This window comes from Archocentrus centrarchus, chromosome 12, assembly GCF_007364275.1.
Source record: "Archocentrus centrarchus isolate MPI-CPG fArcCen1 chromosome 12, fArcCen1, whole genome shotgun sequence".
In the NCBI taxonomy this organism is placed as follows: Eukaryota; Metazoa; Chordata; class Actinopteri; order Cichliformes; family Cichlidae; genus Archocentrus; species Archocentrus centrarchus.
In genome coordinates, this window is record NC_044357.1 from 13,511,236 (window position 1) to 13,523,311 (window position 12,076).

Here is a 12,076-nt window from a genome sequence, read left to right on the forward strand (position 1 = left end):
GTGAGTTATTGTGCAAATAAACCAGAAAAAAGGCGCAGCCCCGCCCCTGGAGTGACGTCACGCGTAGCCGCTCTTGGTGTGGCCGCAGCAAGGGCAAAGTGTTGGTTTCACATTAAGTAATGAATGATAATAAAACTAAAATTTTGTCCCCACTGAAAAAATAATTAATTCTACCAAATCCTGTTTAGACTGTTAGCGAGGCGAGCAAAAAGTGAAGTATTTCCTTAATCCTTGTAAGGCAGTTATTCAAAAAAAACAAAGTCAATATAATTATATGAATAAGATTGGAAATACACGGGGGGGAAAGGTGGGGTACATCCTGGACGGGTCAACAGAGCTAACACAGAAAAAGACACGTGTGCAAACACCGCGGTTGAGTGGTTATCCCTGTTATGCTTTATTCAAGCCCGCTTGAAAGTCCCGTGAAAGAAGGCATGCATGCACGGTTCATTGCAGTGTCACAGATGACGCGTAAACATGGGGCTTGTCCTACTGCCACCCAGAGATTTGCAGATCAGCGTCTACATGTTGTAGTTGTATACTGTCAGCAGGGGGCAGTGTCAACGGGCTCACAGTGTAGGGCTGCTCTTAGGTTTGCGCTGTTCCTTCCTTTGGCTTAAGCCCCTGCAGTGGAGAAAGCAGAAGTCGTGCAACAAATCTAAAGCGTGACAAAATTAAATAACTACATGTACATATAATAATGCATAATTAAATAGCTAAATGTATTATTTATTCATTAAGATATCGATTTGATGTAAAATATATTGCATTATTTCACCAGTTAAATATTTCATGGTTCCTGTGCTGCAGTGCATCATGAAATATTTTAAACTGTCGCTGCAGCTCGTTAACAGACCCAAACATTTGACTGGTCACCCTGCACAACAAGTCAAGACAGATCAATCTCAGATAAAGAACTGATCCACTGTCGCAGTGAAATGAATTGCTGGTGGTGCGGACTTGGGGCAATTCACCAGCTGCAATGGTGGTGGAAAGTGCCCCAAACTGTAAGTAAAGTTTTGAAATACTATTGTTTCTGCATCACCAAATGCACTTTTAACATTTCTCTAGGTGAGCATGTAGTGACGTAATCTTCAAATATCTGGTTCATTTGTCACGACAGAGCCCATTTGCAAAAGTGCCTGGACATTTTTGTTGATGTGAGGTCCAGCTAGCAGGTGACTGGGTAATTGCAGCTCATGATACCCAAGGTGAACTGCCTGTTCCCAGCATGCTATTTTCAAAACGCCCTGCTGTCCCTCTCAGTGGAGGGTAAACAGGAGACATAATTCACTTGATATCTAACGGGTAATGTTTGGTTTATTTCAGCATTTTATTTGTTGCCAAGCAATCTTTTAGTGAGCCTGAGCACTGCTGGTATATTTTGAACTGTTGACGCTGTTCGTGGATATCATGAAGACTGGTGTCAAGTCTGCTACAGAAATGATCAAATTATCTGTTTTTAATATTAATTCAACTATATTCTAACCACCAGCTATCTGTTACAAGTGTTGGAAGCCTACTATAATAATTATTAAATAACATCTGATCTGTGTTTTTATTTTGATGAGTAGAATTATATAAACATGTATAAGTGCGATCTGCTGAACATTCTGTTGATTACTCAGTAATGTTTAACTTAGTATACTGGTACAGAGTTCTTTATCACCTTCTTCCAAATCAGTGCAGTGTTTATGAAAATGAATGAGCCTTTTATGGTATGTATGTATGTATGTATGTGTGTATGTGTGTGTGTGTGTGTGTGTGTGTGTGTGTGTGTGTGTGTGTGTGTGTGTGTGTGTGTGTGTGTGTGTGTGTGTGTGTACATATATGTCTGTTTTAGGTCTATTGTGCATTACCTTCATTCTAAATATTTAATCATAAGGTAAAAAGTCAGTAAAGTACACAGTGAAGCTCAGATGATGTCATCAAGTATGCTGCTGTCTCACTGTGAGTTGTGTCCTCTTGTCCTCAGAAGGCTGGACTATTTGCCAAGTAGGAGCTAGCAAGTCTGCAAGTACAAACTGTGTGCTTACTTACTTACTTCACTTTGGCACTCTTGGCCCCCCAATGCAATCTAGTCTGCAGTGATGTTCAGCGGAGTGTTAAAAGCAATGACCGCACACAGAACTAAGCAAAAAGACACCAGTGTGGGTCCGTAAACTCAACATGAGTCCATGCTGTCACAAAAGTTGGCAGGCACACAGCTGCCCACGCAAGACCTCATGTTCATCTTCTGATGACAAAGTTTGCATAGCACCCACATCACACGCCACACCTATGACAAATTTAGAATCACCATTTAACCTAACAAGCATGTCTTTGGACAGTGGATGGAAACTGGAGCACATGTAGGAAACCCATACAGGCACAAGGAGAACACAAAAAGTCCCATCCAAGCAGGAGGTTTGGACTAGGACGCTCTTTACACATTCAAGGATACTTGAGGGTGCATGGGAGTTTGTCCAATCATTCTACATGTGTTTGACCATGTTGTGTGAGATGTCTTGTGGGAGGTGCTTCAGGAGTGTGGGGTAATGTGCCCAATCTTACAGGATACTCGGTCCCTGTAAAAGAGCATTGCTCCCCAAGTTAGACTTGTTTCCGGTGGACACTGAACTCCTCCATAGCTTTTATGAGCATCTTGGAGCACATCCATGCTTTCTGTGGTCCCATGGAAATCCACAAGCTGCAACATCCAGCCCACCCTGTGGTGGTTGCAGTAGTGATAAAAGCGAATGGGAAGAGGATTAGATCCTCCAAATCTGAATCCACAGATTTCAGCCTGAAAAAGGGTTATGGATGAGGTGACATAACACGTGGAGGACTTAAAGTATGTTGGAGTCTTGGTCTTGACTGGGTGAAGAGTGGAGCAGGAGAGTGACGGATATACTGGTGCAAGCACCGCAGTGATGCAGACTCAGTCCGCTGTGGTAAAGAAAGGGCTGAGCCTGAAAGCATCTCTGCTTCGACTGCTACACCCAAAACCTGCATTAAAAAAAGAGGATGGATGGATGGATGACCACCTTCATCTGTGTTATCAAATATGATTTGTGGAAAACATTTAATACATAGAAACATTCAGTTAATGTACATTGATTTATTGCTGGTCCAATACACAGAATAGTAAATAAAATAAATAGAATAACCATGATTCATTTTGTTGTCAAATTTAGCAAATCTTCTTATGGTCCACTAGAGTGCAGCAATAAACAAGAAAAAATCTACACGATATAATCTAATTATCAAAATGTTATAAAAGTTGCAAAGACTTGCTTTATTTTGCATTTATAAAATACATTTCGCAACACTCCAAGCTTATGCTGTGAATTTGATTCATGTCAAATATTACCATAGGAGGGCAGCATTGTACTGGTGAAAAACACGAGGGCCTAAAGCTGGATTTATTTCCCCAAGCGTCACAGAGAACCAAGAATGCATGAATTTAAAAAACAGTGGCTCGACTGAAGATATTTCAGAATAATGAGACAGTTACTCTTTGAAAGAAATATATTGCTGCCACATAAACACAGACAGATGCGCATTAATAAGTCTATGATATTTTTTTTTTTTTAATTTTGTATGTGATTAACTTTGAGTGTGTGCAAACACTGTTAAATCAGTGGTGTGAAAATAATAAAGAACAATGCTGGGAAAGCCCAGTTTCTCCATATAAAGTCTATTAGATTGTTTTTAATTACTCAGCTCATTTTTATTCCGCTCATTCTTTAAATATCCTACGTTCATGATTAAGATTATAGTGATATGGTATCACCACACAGTTTACAGTATGATTTTGTACAAATAAATCATAGATTTTGCCCCAAATGTCATCTCAATTCTATATCAAAAGCTTTATTATTCTTAATTTTTGGTTTGCCAAACCTTAGTTTGGCAAACCATTCTAGAGAACAAAGGAAAAGCCACTAATCTTCTGAGTGTGTTTATGCTTTATTTGTTTTTGTTTGATATTATGACAGTGAAAACCACTTATTTTAATGAACCTTCAGAATAATAAGCTCCCCAAAGCAGCTCTTTTAATTTCCATTTTCTCACCACTCAAAAAACATGTTTTCTTCTGTTCTCACTTGTTTTACATTTTAGTGTGTTTTTGCCTTAATCCTCAGTTCAGATCTCATCCATAGGCCACGCAATCAACAGCTCATTACAGACAAAAAGGAGCAACAAAATCACAATGAGATTGAGGTAAGCTGATTTCAGATTTAAAGGGAGCAACTTAAGTTTGTTTCTCTTTTATAAGGCAACAAATCTTACAAAAACAAACCACATGCTGCTATATATTTCTGTACTATTTTTTTTTTCCAAGGTTGTCGAATCAGTTTGTATATCTGGACCAAAGGGGCTTTTTTCCTTACTCCATCTGGATATTATTCTCAATACAGATCCACATCCAGGTATGCTTTTACTGCATTGGCAGTGTGTTAGGATCATTCTCATGATTTCCAGATGGTTTTGGAAGGCGGATCCAAATCTGATGACACTTTTCTGCATTCATGATTCCATAAATTTTGACAAGATCCCCAATATCAGTGGCTGAAATGCAGCCCCAAACTGTGACAGAGACTCCACTATGTTTTGCAGATGGCTGTCATTCACTGTTGTACCTCTCTCCTGACCTCCTCCATACATATTGATGATGATTTGAACCAAAAAAATTCAAATTTGGATTCAACTCCATAAGACCTGTTACCACTCATTTTCAGTCCAGTTCTTGTGTAATTTGGAATTTTCTCAGGATTTTCCTTCCTTAAGAATGGCTTCTTGACAGCCACCCTTCCACTGAGGGCATTTTGATCAAGCTTCAGTAAACGGTAGATGGATCAACTGAAAGGCCAGATGCAGCCCTCAAGTCCTGTTTCAGGTCTTTGCATGTTTTCCTTTTTTCTTAAGGACATGACTTTCAGATACTTTTCATCTGCTGTCAATAGTTTTAAGCCCTTTGTCCTGTACTAGTCTATTTTTTGGATACACTGCACACCATGCTGAGATTTGCCAGGTTTTCAGCTGATATCTCTTTGAGAATCACCTTGTTGGTGCAAAACTACAATTTTATGATTGTCACACTGTTATTTTTGGCATTTTTCATAGATTCAGCAAAAGAAATGTGAAAAAAAAGATGTTTTTGCAACAGGCAACTAGTAACAAAGTGACTAAAGATACAATTTAAAGCTGGTCCTTGGTATCTTGTGTGTAGACACAACCCTGGTTCATCCCCTGAGTTAGGTGCCTTTTAATGCTTGACTCATTTTTAGGTCAGCGTTAAGTGACTTAACAAAAAAAAAAAAAAACAACTTCAGAACTGGAGTGAAAATGAATAGAAAAAGTAGCCAATGTCCAAAGAAAAACTACGAAAGATCTTCAGAAAGCCTGGAGAACTATTGCTCAAGACCATTTTTAAAAAATTACATGAAAGTCTGGCTCCAGCCATCCACCCGCCTAGGGTGTGAGGCATGGTACACCCTGTACAGATCACCAGCCTGTTGCAGGGCTAACACAGATAGACAAACAACCAATCACACTCACATTCACACCTATGGGCAATTTAGAATCACCAGTTAACCTAACCCCACTAGCTGCATGTCTATGATCATGGGAGGATACTGGAGTAAAGTCTGGCTCCTTGAAAGCAAAATATAAAGAAATGAGGGGTGGCTCAAGACTTTTACACAGCAGTGTATATCAATCCATTGTTTGTGTCTAAACACATGCATCAGTTCTAATTTGAATGTTTAAACCTTTACAGAGACTGATTTATCAAGTGGACGGCACTGTGTTTTGTCAAGTTCTGAAGACACTTCAGAATGTGTGAAGTGTGGAAGAAGTGAGGGCTCAGATGCAGGAAAGCGAGCCATTTATTGATGAATGATGGCAGGTTCAAGTGTGAAACATAAAGCACTACTGGGAACATTAAACTATAAACTTACAGAAGCCTAGACCTAAGAAACTCACTAGGACTGGCAACTGAGGAACACTGGGAAGGCTAACAGGAAGATAAACCAACACTCTGACACAGGACATGGAGAGATTGAGACAATTAATACACAGGAGGGTGATCAGGGGAAATAGAGACAGCTGGGGAGAACAAGACACACCAAGAAGGCATTGCTGAGCATGTTCATTAATACAGATACCTAATCTGGGTTCTCTGCATTTCTGCCAGCCATCTCAGCTACAGTACCCTGATGGAAAGAAATGTGGGGGAATTTCCAGGTTTGCAGGTCATTTGTGCTACACAGCCCATGGTCTGTGTGGTGGCCCTGGTTAAACAGGAATGAAACAATTTGGAAAAGAGAGGATGCTGAGTTGCAACAAATGTGAGAGAACAAGAATGAGTGTCAGTGGCCTCACAGTGAGTTTGTGTTCAGGTGCAGGTGGTAGGTTGGTGAGGTTACCCTCAGCAAATTCAGTACAATAGTGGTGCGGTGAAGGAGTGCATCTGGGTCTGTCGACTGAAAGCCTTTGCACTAACATTAAATGGTCTTAAAAAGCTTTGTTTAACCTTAGCTTCTCTATTTATACCATTTACACGTTTTCTCATTTACCCATCCACACAGCCGCTCACAGCAATGGCACCAGGGCTGCCATACAGAGCAGGAAAGACAGAGACACAGGGCAGCCCTGCAACTAGTGGACAACTGGCTTTAACATCTGAGCCACAGTTGATCTTACCACATCCAATCTGATGGGTTGGTAGAAATGTGTAATACACACTGTTCTACTGTCCTTGTTTGTGGAGGAAACCTAATAAAATGATGCTAATCGACCTGTTTTCAGCCTGTGTAGTTGGCCCAGGAGGAGAGTATGTAACATAGACTGTGTTCTGTACGCTTGCATACAAGGAAATTTGTAATAAATTTGACAACACAGATTTATATTTCCTGAATATTGTTAGTTTTTTTTTTCTTCTTCTTCTTCTTCTTCTTCTTGAATTAGGCACATTGTAGAAACATTCTTGGCTCTCTACTTTCTTACATCTTAGACAATGTTTATTAAAGTATACCATGATAAAAGTGGAGTCTTTTGAAAAGGATAATTTGTTCAGCTTTGCATCAAACAATGGGGCTCTCTCATTTCTGAAAGCAGGCATCATGTCTATATCGTCCACTGAAATACACTACATTGTGATAAACTGCCTATTTTCTAGTGAGTTCGGTTTTAATGATGAAGCAATATCTCAATGAAAATAAATATGAAGTGAAGGGTGAGAAGGAGAAAACAATTTGCATAATGGGAAAATCTGACATAATCTACTCTTGAAATCAGCCTGGAAACTTGGAGAGAAAATGGTGTGTGTGTATGTGTGCGTGTGTGTGTGTGTGTGGGGGGGGGGGGGTATAAGGAATGAGAAAAGGGATGGATAAGCCTTTAAATAAGAAGCCAAACTGACCTGATGTCACTTAGCCCTATGTTTAAACCTCTTTGAATGTCCTCTTTCTTGTAGCAATCCCCAAGACAGTGCTTTAGTCTCCACCACTCTTGCTATTGAAGAATAGTTTGTTTCCTCAGGTTTCATAAAATGTTAGTCAGGTATGTCTCCTTTTATCATATGTGACACGATTTCTACAAAATCACTTAACCATCAACTGCGTCTTGACCACAAAATTTATAGATCATGTATGCATGAACTGTAGCAACAGCTATTTACATGGCTGGATATCTACTCATTGGGTTTGCTTTAAGTTGCTGCATCTGGCCAACTGATATCAGTACAGCACGCACATACAGCCTATACAACTGCTAAGATTAATTAAACATATGTGAGTAAATTTACTTCAAAGAGCCAAGGGGTGGCAGCATTGTTCATTCCTCTCTGATCTGAGTTTACTCAGGGTTATTAAGGTAGAAATTGCAATGCACATTAAGTGGACAAAAATAAAACTGTAGCCCTGAAATGTTAAAGCATTAATTACATGTTCATACATAAGTCTGCATAACTGTTCTTCCAGGTCTCCTGGGTCTAAAAAGGAATTTTTAGAATCAAATTTGTTTGCAGTCATGTGGTTCAAGGATGGTGATAGTTTAACTTATATTGGCCATATATTTGCTTTATATGAACAGCTGGGATAGGCTCCAGCCCTTGCATCCTTAATGTGATTCAGAGTTTGTATATTTTGTGCTCTTCACCATATAAAATATACAAATTATTAGTTTTGTTTTTTGGCAGTGGATAGTAAGTACATAAGAATATGATCTGGAACAACATTGATTTGCAAATACAGTTAATACTCAGCCCCTAATGCCATATCGAAAACAAGGCGTTATCTCTCAGTAAGCTGTACACAGAAAGTCATCATCTAATCAGTTGAAACAGAGAATATGGAGCTGGTTCAATTTGGATAATTGAAACACTGAAATCTGAATGTTGAGGAACATAAAATAAGGCTATGGCACAAACAAGTAATGGAAGATATTGTGCGTGTGTCTCTATGTAAGGAGCCCATGAGACAAGTCATAATTTTCAGATTAGCATCTGGGTGTGTCTGTATGTCAGCTTGTCACACATGTGTCTATATAGTAATGTATATCAGCTCATACGTTTATGTATCCGTCTGTGTGCACGCACCACGTATGTGTCACTCATGTCTGTCTGTCTGGACGCGTGATAATGCTGAGCCTCATGAAGCCGCTTGCCTCTCTGTTGTGACTCCTTGTTCTTGGCCTACTTTGGAAGAGGTGAATTGAGGGCAACTCGAGTCTATGGGTAAGGGGATTAGGTCTCCAAACACGCTTCTCTCCGGTTTGGGATTTTGCCCTGATGCCAGACACTTAAAGTCTGCCAGGGATTAAGATAAAGAGAGAAGTAAGAGCTGCGTGTTTTCAGCAACAAAAAAGCAAGAGCAGGGGTGGGTGGTGGTGGTTCATAAAAAGAATAAGAAGTATGGTGGTGATATGATCTAATGCATAATGCAGCATTTGTTGACCTATTTGCCTACGGCGCGTGCCATGATGTCGGTCAGCATGTTTTCAAGGGATGAGACACAATAGTGGAGAAGCTGTTCTTTTCATTTCCTTTGTATTAGTGGATGATCTCTGCTTAATTCAGTAGTTTAATTAGGAAATGGTTGAGATCCTTGCTCAAAAGTATCCCCCATTTTCTGATTTAGGAAACAAAAAAACTGCACTGAATTGGCACAACAGTATAAAGTATTAAGAAGCTTCTCAAGAAGAACCGTCTGACATGAAGGCCAAGCTCACATACTGGCTGTATTTGCCACTTTGTTCCACTGACTGACATAAATGTAAAATCTTCAAGTAAAATAGAACATCATCTGCATAAAATCACATTTTTAAGAGTCAAAGGTATGCTGAAATACCATGATATCCACAAAAAAACCCTTATGCATAATAGTAGATGCACCCAAGAATACATAAAATCTCCAACTAACAGATTTTTTTTTTCACTGAGGACAAAGTGGCACATCCTCTGAATGATTTATTAGATGGAACTGATAAGAGCATCAGGTTTAGGTATTAGTGTTCCTGAACCTCTTATTTGGCTTTTGGGAGACTTTACAGGAGTCTGTCTTTTCCTTTGTCTTGATAGAGCAGGGGGGCTGCTCCACCCCGCCACCCCACGTCTGGAGGCTCCTCCTGGGTAAGAGGAGGCTGCTGCTCCATCATGTTCCTCCAAGAAAGTGGGTCATGAGTCTGAGACTGTAGGATTACCAAACATCATGCAGACGTGTGCCGGGGCCCTCATCCGTACTGTTTAGACCACAAGCACCCACCCCACCCCCTCCCTTCAGTGGAAAAGAAAGACAACAAAAAAGAAAAACACATTATGTCCTACACTGACAAGAGGTATACAAACACCCATCTTTAATCATAAGCTTGTTAAAGATGGGTGTCTGTATACCTGTGTTTGCAGGTATACAAACACCAGGTATGGGTGTTTGCATGAGTTCAGAGGTAACTGAACTCATATGCCCAAATCCTCCCTCATATGAAGAAACATACAGTGACTGAGGAAAGAACTGCAAATCATTGTATCATTTGAACAGGCCATTTAATTGGTTCTCATCCCAGCTCCTCCTGTCCTTGAGCAAGGTACTGAATCTTAACTAGCCCCTGATAAGTAAAAAGACTTAAAGTGCAAAGAGTAAACAACTGCATGTGTATGAATGGGTGAATGTGGTGCATTGAGTGTAATAAGAGTAGAAAAGTGCTATTTAAGTACAAGTCCATTTATCTTAACATGTTATTAGTTTAAAAATAAAAAATAAAGACCAATAAGATAATTTCATGCTGCAGAGAGTAAACTGTAATTCAACCGGTCATCTCATTGTTTTGGTCCAGATTGAGGAGTCAGGCTACTCTGTGCATTGGAGTAAAGAGAGAGGCGAGAAGAACAGTGTTTAGTGAACAGTTGCATCACATGAATATTAAATCAGTACTAGAATAGACATTGAGGTATGTTTATATTTGTCTTTTTTAAATGTGTGGCACAAACTACAGCTTATTTAGCACCAAATCACATCATGTTTGATACAACTGCCTTCCACATATGGGTCATAATCACAGTATGGTGGTGTATGATCAATAGATTCAGCATTTCCTTCTATGGCAAGTAAAAACACACATGATAGTTCTCCTGAGTGGCTATATTTTGTGGACTTTTTAAATACTGGTATCATGATGAGTGCAGTGACTGTCTAGATGTCTAATGCATTTTTGAGCAATTCTTCTGTAAAATAAAACTGGATTCAGAGACAATAAGCTCAAGAGTCCAAGTTAATTTTCTTTCATCTGATTCTAGTAGGAACAAAAGAATGTACCTACAGGAACTTTAGATTATAGACAGCAATCTTGGCTGCAAGGATGCTTCTTTTGATCAAAACATGTCACTGTGTGTACTATAAAATATCCAATCAGGGCTGCCAAAGCTGATTAGATCTATATAACTTATCCTATGTAAAGCTCAGCTAACTGGTAAGCTCTTTAATATGCCATATTTTCTCTCTTTAGTTGTACTACAAAAGTATGCCTCCTATAAACCAGATAGAGCCCTGAAACAGGTCAACATCTGTAAGGACACGCAAGGTCAAGCTTCAGTTCTGCTTGAAAGATTTGAACTCTGACCTTCCAGGCATTATGTCTGCCTCTGGGGTGACTTATCATTGCTCTACAATGCTTATATTTCCCTCCCTGAACAAAGACGAGTAAAGCACAATGTAACCAGTCAGGACCCCCAGACAGTGCATCGAAACTGGGTAACAGAATCCCCCATATAAATGGACGGACAGTTGTTGGTCTTTATTGTCTGAGCATGAAACTAGGGACACATGTTGGGTGGTAAAAGTGTCAAAGCCTGACTGAAGTGCCATTGTACTGCTTTCCAGTGGTAGCAGTCGAGCATTGTTCTCTGTGTTGTTCGTCATTAGCATATCAATATTCAAAGGGGCTGATTGGCAGCAGTGGCAGCCTTTTTAGCACGGAGTAGACCCTCATACACAAATAATGAAACCTGCATTCAGTTCTTAAGAGCCAGCTGTTGAGTTAACCACATAAATGAAAGATCACAATCAATCTAAATGTAGAGCCTGAAAGCACTTGTCATTTTTCCAAAGATTATTTCAGATCCCTTGCAGTACACATTAAACACTCTTTCTCTTGGGCATATAATAAAGAGCTAAATGGTTTCACCAATTTTACCCCACACCACCCCTCAAGCATACCTCCCTCCCCTTCCTCAGCTCAAGCCAGCTGACCTCAAGACTGGCAGGCCAGTGGACAGTTAGCCTTGTGTAGCATTGTGTGTGTGTGTGTGTGTGTGTGTGTGTGTGTGTGTGTGTGTGTGTGTGTGTGTGTGTGTGTGTGTGTGTGTGTGTGTGTGTGTGTGTGTGTAAGTTTGAGGAGCAAAGCCACCAGAGAATGTCGGTTAGTCCCAAAAGCGGTTGGGCAGTTTAGCCAGCTGCTGGGGGAGCGACCCTCGGCTGGCCTGGTCAGTGAAACCTTGCCAGATGGAGCCATTTCAAAACAATGAGAGTTGCTGGCTATGGTTGAAAACCAGAGGATGGTTGCTCAGAGGGCACAGAAAGTGGAACTTTATCGAAAT